At 40.0% G+C, this 9237-nt stretch overlaps 1 long non-coding RNA gene across 1 annotated transcript; it reads left to right on the top strand.

Annotated features, from left to right (window-relative positions):
- Nucleotides 1–302: 302 nt before the first annotated feature.
- Nucleotides 303–5181, top strand: LOC133527154 (uncharacterized). The gene is made up of 2 exons (XR_009800831.1): nt 303–497; nt 971–5181. It is a non-coding gene; the product is annotated as an uncharacterized LOC133527154 (long non-coding RNA).
- Nucleotides 5182–9237: the final 4056 nt, after the last annotated feature.

Here is a 9237-nt window from a genome sequence, read left to right as displayed (position 1 = left end):
CGCGCCTGGCCGCCGCCTGGCCGCCGCACGCGCCCGCGCCCTACCAGCCCGAGCGATGATGCCCGCGTCGGCCCCGCCGCACAGAGTGTGTGAGTACAGTACATCGTGGACACGTTCCGCAGCAGTGCGGCGCGCCTGGCCGCGTCGCCGCGCCTGGCCGCCGCCTGGCCGCCGCACGCGCCCGCGCCCTACCAGCCCGAGCGATGATGCCCGCGTCGGCCCCGCCGCACAGAGTGTGTGAGTACAGTACATCGTGGACACGTTCCGCAGCAGTGCGGCGCGCCTGGCCGCCGCCTGGCCGCCGCACGCGCCCGCGCCCTACCAGCCCGAGCGATGATGCCCGCGTCGGCCCCGCCGCACAGAGTGTGTGAGTACAGTACATCGTGGACACGTTCCGCAGCAGTGCGGCGCGCCTGGCCGCCGCCTGGCCGCCGCACGCGCCCGCGCCCTACCAGCCCGAGCGATGATGCCCGCGTCGGCCCCGCCGCACAGAGTGTGTGAGTACAGTACATCGTGGACACGTTCCGCAGCAGCGCCGCGCGCAACATCTAACTTATTAAGCTTACCGACTTTTAGCTTTCGTAAATAGAAAAGGTGTATATCATTTGTAAACTTTTTTATATGAAAACGGACATATTTTAGATAAAATCGATAAAGACAAAATAATTACAAACACACCACAGTTAACCTGCTCGATGTAAAACTCATTAAATGTAGATTAGAAACGAGGAGTGAGTTTTTCCTGCAGAGTCTTGTTTAACATAAGAATCTAATTCATGTTCCTTTCTCTTGCAAAATGTAAGTTTTGTTTTATGTTTTTCGTATAAGATAGCAAGTTTGTCAATAGCGAGAATGTAGAAGTACCAATTTTTTTTTTCCATTTAATTGTTCATAGTGAGTTTGACGTTTGTCACCCGATGATATAACATTATAACCTAGATTATAAACAAATGTTTTTTTTTTGTTGCAGAACATTTTATGGAGGCTGGTTCTCGATGTTTCCCAAGACTTTACTGACGCGGAACAGTGCATTCCTATGTTGTGTAGTGTACGAGTACGGGTAGTGAACCACTGACGCCCCGCGCGTGACAAGTGCTCTTACGTCGCCCCGCGGCGCTCTAGTCCAGTATTTATTGTTATCGTATACCGTTGTTGACACTAGGAAACTAACCGGAGGGTGCCAGTCTGTCCGAATTGAGCCGCGAATAAAACATAACGAGTTAGAAATTTCACAGGCTGTGATATGCGACTGATTCCCTTATAAATATGTTGTAAGGTAGTGTTGTTACTGATAGCGGTAAGGACGGGTCCAGCGCAAGCGGACGTCGGTTCCTAGAGCGAACGCGCCGCGCTGTTGAATTTACACGTACTATTACAAATTATATACATTTTAATTAAGATAGAGCGAATGCCACTATGAAAAATTATATGTTTACATTCCATAGTGCCATTGTCTGTAACTTTATTTTAAATCATAATTAAGTTATTAAGATGCGAACCTCAGTTTCCAAATGCACTCCTCACATGATCTCGCGCCTGTATACATATCGGAGGTTCGAAGCCGCAGACGGGCCGTGGCGCTTGCATTTGGAAACCGTCGGCGGCCGCCGGCGCCGCCCGCACGTTCGTGTCGGCCGCCACGCATCCCCCGCTGCCGGGCTACACAAGGCTGAGGATTCATTGTTGCGAATATTCTCGAATAGTCGCTCGGCCATCCGCGCAACGATGCTGCCTCACTACGCGTCCTATTATTTTTAATATTTATATTATTTTATGTAAGTTATTTAATGTGTACATAGTAAGAAAGGAGAAAGATGAAGAAAAAATACATATATATGAAATGCGTTCGTTGATTGTGACGTGTAGGGTGCGACCGTTCGCCGGGACTCTGGACATCACAGACATCGCTCCGTCGTTATTGACTATTATTACAAAAAAATGGAATGTTTTAAGATTATGTACATTTTGTGTAAATATACTTTTATGGTGCGTAAAGAGTAAATGACAAAAATATGTAATAAAAAATGATGTGGGGCCCGGCGCGAGCGCTCGTGCTGCTGGTGACTGGTCTGATGTTAAGTTTTTAACGATAACGCACAGAAAATATCCAAAGATTGCTACACTTCTTCCTACAACGCCAGATTCCATAAATACCAGATTTCCAGAATTATCGGATTTCGATACACTAGACTTTTAACACCAAATATGCAGTACCAAAGAGATAGTAAATAAATATGAATCTCATATTTTGGAAATTCGGTATTACTACGTTTTAGGATTGGTTTGGGAAGGTCCAAAGTACATATTTTTAGGAGGCTCATACAATATTTCTCTCTGCGTTATTGTTAAAAATGTGAAACATCGGAAGTCGTGCTATGATGCTATACTGTGGTGCTAGTGTTATGTCACGAGCCAAAAAAAATTCGCTCACTGCGGAACCAGCTATCTAATTTATTTGTAATGTTTATGATATAAACTAATTGGTGCTATTATATTGTTATGTTGCCTTATTGTATAGGCCAAAGCCGCGGCCTCGATTGCTGTTGAATAGGTGCCTAGATTAAGAACTCAAATATTATGCTAGATCTCGAATTCCTACGTCAAAGTAAGGTTAAATTAAGAACGGGCATATCTTTTAAAATAACAGGCACTGTTACCTTTACTATCGTTAGGGATTTGTGCTACATAAACTAATAGTTCATAGTTCATCGGTGCCTAGCGCAAGTGTCGTTGTCGCTCGCAACGTAAAGTTGTTAATGAATTACAAAATTTATGCAATTCTGTTAAGCATTATTGAATTTTACTTAGATGAAGTCGATATTAGTCATTCGATATTAAATGGTTTTACAGTTTCATATAATAAAAGTTGTCGCTTCAAAGTCTAGTGCAGAGTATTATATTAGTATTGTTTGCTAGTCCGTATGTCTGGCGTCGCGCGTGGTACATGCGGCGCCCGTGCTCGCGTCGGGGGTACCTTTTGTTCTATGGCCTTAGCTCTTCTCGGTGGATGTTGACAGGATGTTAAGATTTTAATCATTCGTAAGGAATAAATAAATACTTGCATATCCTGTCATGAAGGAGTAGTTTATCGACGTAAAAACAAACAGCGGTACGTCTCCGGCCGCCGCACTCCACTCGAGCTCTTTACTTTTTGTAAATAATCGCCAGGCAATTTTATAGCGTTATGTATAAGTTTTATATCGATTTTACATTGGCACTCGGCCGCGCTGAATATAAAAGTACAATAAATAATTTTAAAACAACTTATATATGTCTAAGAATACTGATTAGAATAATATTAAAAAGTGTCTCAAAACTGTTTAATTTTTGAAAAGGTATAATAACTTGATGAAGCCGACATCAAAAAAATATAAATAAAAACTAAAAAATATAAAAAAAAAACTAAAAAAAATAAATAAAAACGCCATAAAAAACACAAAAAGAGAAAAAAAAATATTGACTTGACTTCGATCAGAGACTGATCGAACGCCATGTCGTTGTGGCGAAAGGGGAAAGGGAAGGTTTTCACAGCTGAATTCGAGCGCAAAGTTGACGAAAGGTATTATTGTCTACCCGTCAATGTAGCTCATTTAGGTGAGGTGATAAAGATGGGGGGTTCTTTCTAGTTAGTTCCTACGCTCAGGCGGCGGTGATCTTTGTGCCAACGGCATAGAGTTCACTGTCGACTGCAGGATTGTATGCTAGTAACTACTGGCTATAGCCCGATGGTGGAACCGACCTGCTGCGCGCCCTCTCGTGCGCAGGGAGTGCGCGCCGCGGTCGCGTGTCCACCCTGAAGTTTCCCTTTACTGGATGCTCTCGGCCCTCCCACGACTGCGCGGCGGCGAGTTGATAAGTGGAAGCGAGCAAAAATCATGGCAAACTCTTACACCTGGTCGTTGGACGCTGCCGCGTCATGTGGTGGGAACAACGTAACACTTGGCTATTATCTTCCGAATATCTGAAGTCAAGACCGCGCAGAGTATCCACTGAAACCAAGGGAACAGTAACAGAATAAGCTCCAACGACCACAAAGTCCACACAAGCGCCCTTAACAATTTTACCATCCAGCTGCAATAAAGAAATTAGATTTATCCAAACTCTCTTGTTATATATCACGCTGCTGTTTATTGGTGCTAAAGCCGGGTGGCCGTTGAAAGATCCGGTGTATGATGCTTGAGAATTTAAGGAGGCTTTGTTAAAGCCTCGCGGCCTTAACGAGAACTTGAAACTGCCGTTTGTATTAAATTTTTGCTCATTGTTTTATAATTGTGCCAGATATTATCGTCACAGCGTACAGTTTGTTCCTTTGCCGCTTGTCTTCAAATCATCTCTCCAGCCGGGCTAGCACAGGAGTGACGCGACCCGTCCCTCTTTCATTGATAATGTCAGAAAAAGGCGGGTAGTCTATCTCGCGGACGAGATACTGTCGCTAGCCCTACAGAAGTACAAGATCCATAAATGTCAGAATTTTGCTCTATTCCATATTTTAATCCCATATTCCAGGTTTTAGGCATAGTACAATTAAAATAATTTCAAAACCCAATTAAAATAGCCAAAATTTTTCGATTCTGCTCATTGAGTTAGCTCGTTTAGGTCTCGAGATTCACGCTCAGTTTCCATAGTTTGTTGTCGGCCGACAACAACTCATGGCGCAAAAAACTAGTTGTGTGCCGGTTCTATACGTAGTAATAATGCTTCAGATTCTGCTACATGTAATAAAAATGATATTTTAGAAATGAGATATTTTGAGTTGATTGTATTTGTAGGACAAGCGGAAGGTTCAGTCTGGCTGTGAGTTCTCTCAAATTGTTAGGTGTAACGTAATAATTTGTGAAATTAAAATGTACTTAACCTTTATTTTGATGTTCATATAAATAAAGTGCAAAATTATTTCGTGAAAATCGGATGTTATTGGTATTGAGCCAATTGTGTATAATGTTAATATTGTAAAGTATTGTAAATGTACGTAAATCTCTAATTAATAAATAACTATAGTTTTTCAGCCCCAAGGCTTTCAAATAAAATTGTTTTGTAAAAATATTTTTGTCATATTTTTGACAACTTTTGTGTTGCATTTTATTTTATTGAACACAAGTCATTTTATTGTCCTTGTTATACAAATAAATTATTGTAAAGAAAGTATTCTGTAATAGTTAAACATTATACAAACCGCCGAAATGTTTGTTTTCTTTATTCCAGCGTACACTACATTAATAGGGGATATTACGCAAACCTCTGCGTAGAGGGCGCCACTACCACATTCTAAGGGCTTACCACCGAAACACGAAAATTATTATTATTATTAATTAAATTATACTAAATTATTTCGTTATCTGCCTCTCTATCACTCTTGCTTATTCGAGCGATAAAGAGGCCAGTTAACGAAATTTCGATTTTCGCTTTTCGCGGTAGGCCTCTGTAAACAAACCGCTTTGATACATCAATGTAAACTTCTCAAAAAAAAATTTAAGGCATAGTTACCCAAAGAGCATATAATCACTACGTTTTAAGAGACGGGACTTCCATACTAGCGAGTGGAATCCCTTTGTTTCGCAAATCATTACCAAAATGTACGACAAAGAACTGTCAAAGAACCATAGTACCAACATAAGCAATTTAAATAGTGTAGTACGCTACACGCTTGCGTTTCTTATCGATATCGATAAAATGGGGAGGGTTGAAATATAGACTCTTGTCTACAAATTTTGTACTCGAAATCAAGTTAGGATCGAGTCCACATTTAAGTTGTATGTTATATAGTGGATAGTTCTATGAGTGGACTAATACGTGGTCGAGCTTAATGTGGACTCGATTTTTTTTTTAGAACACCTTGTTCTTCACCACTAGGAAGGATCAAAGTAGCACTTTTTTTCCCTACTAGGAGGGATCACTTTTTTCCTCTTTTTGCATACTTCTTAGGTTAAATTATTTAATTTAATTACCATTAATTAAATTTATTTATTTATTTGTACCATAATAATTTCCTCATAGGTGATGTGAAAAGCAGTATGTAAATTTATCACGTGGTAGCAAAAATATTTCCACCTTAGGGTGGTATTCCACCTATCCAATTTCTTGGTCCAATGTCATTGCGTTTCACTCTGTCATTAATCAAAATGTGAGACGCAATACACATTGGACAAAGAAATTGCATAGGTGGAATACCACCCATAGGCGTTAACAATTGAATCCCTCACTACGCTAGGATTCTATTTTAGAATACCTCGTTACACTCAGATTGTAATTATAAAAACCTTCACTATTTCTTTTCTTAATTTATTTTTATTAAAAGCACTATTTTCAAAATGATCTGCAGATACATGTTTCAATAAATGTAACTTTTCTATGGGAAGATGTATCAGGTCTTCGTTCCCAACAAATTTAACCCACTGCCTGCATCTGAAAACATACAGCCTTGGTTATGTACAGTTTATATTCCAAGTGTTTGCTAATGAGATGATCAACTGATTATTTAGCGCTAATATGCATCTATAAATCAAATCAAATATGTTAAATAATGACCATTAATGCATAGAAGATAGATAATTTTCCACTGAAAATCTTCGACGAATTAATTTTGTGTCATATTGCATGCAAGTTCTCAGGAAATTTCACATATTTTATTTAATTACTTACACTAATATACAAATAAACATTCAATTATCGATAGTTTTAGTACATCCCTAGTTCACAACTAAAAATAATATAAAATATCAAATTTTCGATGTGTTTAAAGCCTGCTGCACCAAAATAAGGTCAAAAGTATCTAAAGCAATACGTACCGGTCTTTATCCAAGGGAAATTTCGCCATAAAATCCCTTTTTTCGTGATTTTCTCGAGTGGCTCGCTTGCCACATATTTCACACTTAGTAAACCGTTTTCTCGGTGGCATTGTAACAAACTCGTTCTTTACTCTGATCACGGTTCACTATTTTCGATATTTTCACTAAATAATAAAGAAATTGCACGAAATACCCGAACAAAACATTGAAGCCTTCATAACAAACAAAACAATTAGGCTGACAGTTGACTTGATGTAAACTTGACAGAATAAATAGCACTGACGTTTTATTTTTCTTCGTTGGCACAGATTTGCGAAACAAGTTCCATACAAAACTTATTTTGTTCCTAGTTGCGTCAGCCTGTAGTTACCCTTTGGTTTATGTGATGTGATAGTGCTGCCCTCTAGCGGCACAACATTGCATAATTTTATATCCCATGATAGGTACTGTACTGTACCTTATGGCAACTGCAAAAGGTTCAGTTTTATATGGTATGGAAATTCATAAATAATCAATTACTACAGTAAAACAAAATTTACAACATACAGCCAGCAGCGGGTCTGGTGGGCAAAATGACATACTTAGACGCGCTTTTGCCGTCTTAAAATAATTAGATTAGGTAAAGGAATTGGATTTTTTCACCACACCAGCTGGTAAAGACTCTCTTGCGACTGTTCGAAAGCTGACCAGAAAGTTGCAGTCGAGTTGTTTCCTTATGTTAGCTGGTAGAATTGACTTTTAAATTATGATTTTTAATGATAAATATTTAATAGCCTATTGACGTTCATTTGGTTTGATTTTATTTGATATCTTATAGGTAGTTGATATCTTCTTCGGATTGGTGTAACGAGAAACTTTGATTCACTCGGGGGGCAAAATTTGTTTAACTCTTGTGCCTTGAAACTCTCGCAACGCTCAATACTCCATTTTTATAACCACTCACTACGCTCGTTGCGCCTGAGCCCGCCAAAACTTCCAAACAGTGGAATCTTGAGCGTTGCGAGCGTTTTCAGGTAGGTGTAAGCATAGCGATGTGGGTAGGTATGTATGTAAGTACGTCCTATTTATTTGGTTTTTATACTAGGAGACAATCCTCTTTGTGATTATAAGTTTTTAAAAGCACCTACCTACAGAAGAAAATTTTGAAATCGTAGCTATTTAATATTAATGATTTCAGGGATGCCTAAAATCAGATGTCTTTGAAAAGGTCGCTTTACGCAGATCTCCCTCTTTCAGCTCAATTAAAATGTCATAGACCTTAATTAAATGCCAATTAGACATCGCCAGGGTTCGCGTAATCATATCGGTGGGGTTAATAGACGTGGCGTCTTGGCGTGGCGTGGCCAGCGCGACGTGAACTGGCGTGAACCGACCTACACCGGTGGATGCCGCACCGACCTCGACACAAGCTGTTACTTAAAAAAGGCCAGACCTGCTTTAGATCATTCATGCTCATACGACTTTTGACTCCTAAGAACGTATTCCGACAATTCGCTACGACAGCCCTTTTATGTGTCTTCCATAAATGGACTTACGAATTACTTGGACGAACATTTCGAAACGCATAAGGCCGAAGTGACGTTTCACACCTTATTTAATATTTCAAGAATTTTAGTGGGAGTATCTTGTCTCGCCAAACATTGTGGCTTATTTGGAATGGGCGCCAATTTTGGTGAGAAAAAGCAAATTAGAAAAATTCTAAAGACGAACAGAACTAAACTCGCCTACCTTCGGTTATCCTGAGAACTATTAAACACGTAATCGGTAGGTAACCATTCCTTTAAAATCCCAACTCATTCACCGCTGAGCTACGGTCGTTGCCAATAACATGGTTTCCCGGTATGTAGAGGAAATGCTTGGTAGAGGCAAAACGACAACATGTGATTAGCGCTGAATGGATTAAGGAAAGCATACTGTGGATTTACCCAAGTGATTTTTTTTTGTGGGGAAAACTTGTATTCCCATTGTTTTCCCGCAATAGCAGTACTCGCGTATACGCTATATATCTTACTCTTCTAGCGATACTTAGCTCGAGGAAAGGCTCTTTTTCATTTCATTATTTGAACATCCTGTTTTTTGCGGGTACGGTTTTCTGCAGGATCCCGATTTATTAGTATATGTACGTGCAGTATCCCACAAACAAACGGATCCTGCTGAGAAAGAGATCGAAAAAATCAAAAGAAACCTGGCATAATATATGTACCAGATACTATAGTACTTATCCGGCCGAAGTTTCGAGTTGAGCATAAATCATGTGTTGGCGATGGTTCGGCTTCTGCGGAAACTGGAACAAAATTGAACCTTGGGGTCGGTTTCTGTCGGACACTACCAAATAGCGAATAAGTAACCACATTGTGGTCTGTGCCAATAACTCAAGGCGACAAGATTGGCCCGATAATCCTAAGATAAAGTGACCAAATCAATTCAAAAAGTCTTCCTAAATAGCTGATAA

Source organism: Cydia pomonella, chromosome 17 (genome assembly GCF_033807575.1).
Source record: "Cydia pomonella isolate Wapato2018A chromosome 17, ilCydPomo1, whole genome shotgun sequence".
Lineage (NCBI taxonomy): Eukaryota > Metazoa > Arthropoda > Insecta > Lepidoptera > Tortricidae > Cydia > Cydia pomonella.
This window is presented reverse-complemented; position numbering and strand designations above follow the sequence as displayed.